This window comes from Thalassophryne amazonica, chromosome 2, assembly GCF_902500255.1.
Source record: "Thalassophryne amazonica chromosome 2, fThaAma1.1, whole genome shotgun sequence".
NCBI lineage: Eukaryota > Metazoa > Chordata > Actinopteri > Batrachoidiformes > Batrachoididae > Thalassophryne > Thalassophryne amazonica.
The window spans coordinates 29354353-29359981 of NC_047104.1; the positions used below are offsets into that span (position 1 = coordinate 29354353).

General features: G+C 41.2%; 1 long non-coding RNA gene across 1 annotated transcript; it reads left to right on the forward strand.

Annotated features, from left to right (window-relative positions):
* The first annotated feature begins 741 nt into the window (after positions 1-741).
* Positions 742-1204, forward strand: LOC117501940. The gene is made up of 2 exons (XR_004558134.1): positions 742-792; positions 921-1204. It is a non-coding gene; the product is annotated as an uncharacterized LOC117501940 (long non-coding RNA).
* The last annotated feature ends 4425 nt before the right edge of the window (positions 1205-5629 follow it).

Here is a 5629-nt window from a genome sequence, read left to right on the forward strand (position 1 = left end):
ATATAATTAGAATGAATGTATAAATGTTGTGAAACATAATTCTGCAGACTTTTACAATAGGTTAGTCCAGGCGCACAGGCAGCACTCTGCCCCCCCGCACACACACACACACATCCCAAACGGGATCTGACAGCATGAGGAGAGGTTTTTAGGCAGAAATAAGATGTCTTTACTAAAAAAAAATCAAAGTCCGGATTTCAAAAAAGAAGAGAAAAAAGAAAACTACCGTATTTTCCAGACTATAAGTTGCACCGGAGTATAAGTCGCACCAGCCACTTTATCCATTATAAATAAAAATAAACCATAAATAAGTTGCACTGGACTATAAGTCGCATGGACATACTGGTATGTTAACATGAAAAGTTCAGATGGTAATATTGTGTCGGCTACCGTTTTCGAATGCATATTTCACTAGTCGTAACTTGTAATATGCAGAGTATGATTTTCTTTTTGGTAGCATTTTTTCAGGCCTTCTCCGTTGTCTTGTTAAGTTATCAGTAATGTTGAAATTTTTATTTTTCTATGGTAGTCAGAAGTCGCAGAAACAGTCACATAAGCCTTGAGTCCCCTCTCGTGAGCTGCATTTTTACCTACGGATATGTTTGTATTTTGCAGACCACATTGCGAGCCGAACCATAACCCATAGTACACACCAGGTGTCAGCTGCCGATGTTCGTGCAGCACCTACCGGCGCAGCTCATTACCTCCCTGTGGTGTCAATGCCAGCTCCTTCCAAATGCAGACGCTAATCCTCTGCCGTCGCTCACCCAGTGCTCCCACGCAGCTCTCAGCGTCAACTTAAACACTCTGCTCACACTGATATCCAAGGGTTGAAGCTGTTTTGTTAGCCCTCCCAGAATAACAACAAGCACCGTGTTCATCTGCTTCACACGCTGTTTCACAATCATTGTCTGGGTGAGGTGAGGAATATGCGTCCAATGTTCTGTTCTCCGATTGGTTATCATGACCAGTGTGACCTATAGGGCGGCTGCCATACTACAGTGCCCATGATGCATTGCATTTCCGTTTCCGGTGGCCATTTTAAAACATAGAGCGACTCTGTCCCGTAAAATTGTTTTATTACGGTAAATTAATTGAGAATCTACCGGTATATTTTTCATTTATAAGTCGCTCTGGAGTATAGGTTGCACCCCCGGCCAAAACATTTAAAAAAGTGCCACTTATAGTCCAAAAAATACGGTAAATGAGGGAAAAGAGCTGCTAACCAAATTCTTTGAGAAGAGAGGTGAACTCGAAAACTATCTTAACGTGCACGCAGGAAATTTGCTAATATCAGCACTGAGGACATATAAACTTCACAGTTTAACAGGGAAAGACACGATAAACCCACGCCGGTTTTGGTGGAAAAATAACTAAACAAGCAGCCGCAGCTCTGCTCATCTCCCCCCACGGGAGACACAGTCCAAGAGGGAGGGAGAAAGGGAGAGAGGGGGACACGGAGCAGCGCGCGACTGCTGTGATGACACAGGACAGGAGCAGGACAGCTTTATGTCTGTAAGAGCAACGCTGCTCTGTGTCACACAACACGGAGCAGCGCACTCTCCCCCCTCTGGTCTTTTGTTGTTGTGCCGTCACGTAGCTCAGCGGCAACAGCCATGCAGGTAGGCTCAGCCTGGCCCGCCCACTCAGCGCTCTCCTCAAGTTAGCCCTCTACCTCAGGAGATTTTGTTTTAAGTTGTGTTGAGTGATATTTTTTAAACAAAAATGTTGATTGTGTTAAATAAAGTATTTTGTTGTCACGTACAATGTTTGGCGAAATTCTATGCTATGTCTTTTGGATCCTTTGGATCTATGAAGCTTAAATATGAAAAAGTATTGGTATCGCTATCGATATCGGCGATACTGGGCATGTACTTACTTGGTATTGGATCAATACCAAAATTCCCGGTATCGCCCACCTCTAGTGTCCTCTGCTTTGCTTTATGAGATAAATAAAAACATGGGGACATACGGATGGTCAGATGAATTTTCACAGCATTCTAAGACTATTTCATGGCCAAGTGAAAGCGTGGAAGCAGCTTTTTTCAACATTGTACCCAGTGAGTCAAAACTTCACACACTCTTGAGAAATTCTGACTTCTCAAAAGATGGAGAACTCTTTCTGTCATAATATGACTCAGTCATAATATGGCTCCTTCATAAATGGTGCACAGCCTGTCCAAAAATACCATTAAGCATGCTAATCTCATTTTGATATGTACTTTCGGCTGATTGATGGGAAAACGGGAATTAATTTTTGGTGAGTATTGGTCAACAATCAAGGCCAGAGATCAAGGTCAATTTTTATGCTTACTGCTAATCTCTAGCCAACTTGGGAATTGCAAATGAAAGAGTTCAGACATTTGATTATTCATGTATTTGACTGTTTAAAGGCCAAGATAACATTTTCTCTATATCCCTGATACTTGATCTAGTAACACCTATTGATTCCATCTATGTTTTCATTTGTTCACTCTCTGCATTTTACACTGTACAAGCAGTGCTGAAACAGTTACTTTATTAGTTACTTTTTTTTAGTTATTTTATACAGTTCATGTATACAGTTAGTTTATTAGCAGCTTTGTGCATTTACTTTATTAGGAGCTGTCAACAACTTGCAACTAATAAGTAATGTATCTAATTAGGCAACTAGTAACTTTGGTTACTCTTAAGATTGAGTGATCAGCAAAGTAACTATTAGTTACTTTGCTGATCACTCAATCTTAAAAATAACCAAGCTCCATTACTAGTTACCTAATTAATTACATTCAGCAGCTGCTGAAAGTTGTCTTGCTAATGAAGTAACTGTAAAATGTAAGTGTATAATGTAAATAATTAAGTTATTTTTCAAAGTTACTTTGGCAACACTGTGTACAAGTACATAGTTTCACCAAAGCCTAGGACTTCTGAACTTCTTCAGGATTAAGTAAAGCTGAATGTTACTCAGAGGTTCCTCAGATGTTGGTGAGGACTGAACAAACTGACAAATTGCAGATGTCTGATGGGTTTCTTGCTTCTGCTCTTTATTTTGTTCAATAAATTGTATTTGAACTATGTGCAAAGTGGAGTCTAATCACCACACAATTTAGAGTTTTCCACCCACGTCTCACTAACTTTGCACTTACTCATGCTGATGATCATTCACAAATCACAAAAAAAAAAAAAAAAAAAAAAAAATGAAGAACAAGGTTATCAGCGGAAGCTCGTGGTTCCTGTCTTCCTCCTCAGTGCTTCTCTGCAAACACAATAAAGACTTCAAGGACAGCTACAGGGTCTGAAAATACAGCATTCATGCTGTCACTGCACCATTAAAAGGCAGGAAGCCATTCAAGCAGCTACACGCTGTAATAAATAATCCAACATGTAATTTAAACATAGATTATGTTTTCCATTCATTGCAAACTAATTTCCAAAGACTGGTTGTCTTCTGAAAAGATGATAGATGAAATTATAGAAACTAATTAAGTTAAACGTACATGTCTTAAGTTGTTAAAATAATTAAAAATAACCTGTATTAATGTTGTGCTTTCTAAACAAATATACAGTGTTTACCAAAATAAAATATATTCAGAGAGAATAACGTACCAAACTTATACAAAACACAGTTATTAAAAACAATCATGAACAAAATGATCAATCCTCACTGACAGTAGGACAGTTGTATCATTGACTACACAATTGTACATTTTTTTTTAAGTTTTGAAAAACAAACAACCTTACACAGTGGTGACTATATGACACCTGTGCATTTTCTACTGTAGACCTACGAGAGCTGAAGACAAAAGATTAATATCTGTTTACCACTTAAAGAGTTTATGTTGTCCAAAATCATAGTTTTTACAATTAAATATTTACATCTTCAAAGTCACAATTATATGAATATTAATGTAGAAACTTTAAGTAAGATTAAGTTTTATCCTGCTTGCTCTGTGTAGCATGCTCACTGAGTCTATATTTGCTGTGTGACACGTCCACTGAGCCTATATTTAGTGTGGGATAGGTCCACACAGTGGTACATGTAAAAAGGCTGCTGCTTGCCATTTAAAAAAAACAGACACAGAAACAAGTCATGTCTAACAGACATAAAAACAGTTTTATTTTATTCCCTCTATTTATGGTATTTTAACTTCTAAACTTTAATATCTGTTTTTAAGACACTCATTGAGTTATGTATGCCTTCTTGGTGAAATGATGTGAAATATGACTCCTTAAAAATCCTTATTGACTGCTGGTGGTTCTTCAAGTAATGTTCTGTGTGACTTACAAAGTACTTACAGAGAGTGACTATAATTCACATGACCTGCTAAACTGGCAAAACACACACACACACACACACACACACACACACACACACACACACACACACACACACACACACACACACACACACACACACACACACACATATATATTTTCAGCCACTTATCCAAGATCGGGTCACGGTGGCTTGCAGCCGATCCCTGCAGTCATAGGGCAGTGTGGGTGTTAATGTGTTAAGCCTCAGTCCCACCGAATGGTAAGCCATGAATAATGAGCCAGGCATGGTGTTGGGAAACTGTAATGACACGGACCCACAACAGGGGGCGTAAATGAACGGACAATGGATTGAGCCAAAAGATAACAATTTTACTGTTGTGAATGTGCACAACGAAATACAGACAATCACAGAATTTGAAACAGTCAATGTACAAAGGTGACGTGTGGGCAGGCTCGAGGATAGAAGACGTCTGTCCAGAGAAGCGCCGGGTCCCACACGATTTCCACTGCCATCGGGTTTGAAGCACACTGGAGCCGCCAAGTCCTGAGTCCCCAGGTGGCCACCGTCTCCAGCTGTCAGACCTGGTACTGCTGGCAGGAAGCAGAAACAGTTAGGCGTGGGTGTGTGCACATCCAGTAACACAGTCAGCAACAGTTCCTTTATGGTGGGCAAAACACCTCCACCTCTGAAACAGGAACACAGTCAAAGCAGAGCCTGAATCAACTACTTATCACAGCTTGTAGTGAGGAGTGAAGACCATCACTCTTCCGTCACCCACAAACCCAGCCTCCAGCTGAAGTAGGGAAACAGGTATGCCTGCAAACAGTTCAGAAGCAATTATGTGCGTTCGGCACAACAACGTCTGAGAGAATTACCTTGTAGGTAGAAGATATCTCGGCAGCGAGGTGGAGATGCTGCCCGGCTTATATGGTGGTGGTGGTTGATGAGTGACAGCTGGTGTTGACGACGAGTGACAGCTGCCACTCCCAGTTGCTCCTGTGGGGCGGATGCGCCCTCTTGTGCCCGAAGCCCGCGCTTCAGGCAGGCGCCCTCTGGTGGTGGGCCAGCAGTACCTCCTCTTCAGCAGCCCACACAACACATGGGTGTGTCAGCGATTATTTGAAGAATGATCCACGTTTTCATGTATCTGCTACTAAGGCGTCTCTATGTGCCTTTCTGTACCTCGCATGTGCCAGGTATCAGCCTCTAGTGAACCACAACCGACCTGTCATTTGAGCCCTGTCCAGCCTCGAATGGCTCGTGTCACTGCATATGATCCACCGCATATGAGCCACGCAGTAAAACTTGTTGTGTGGCTCATTATTCATCCTTCATTATTTGGTGGGACCAGGGCTTTAATGTGTACAGCTA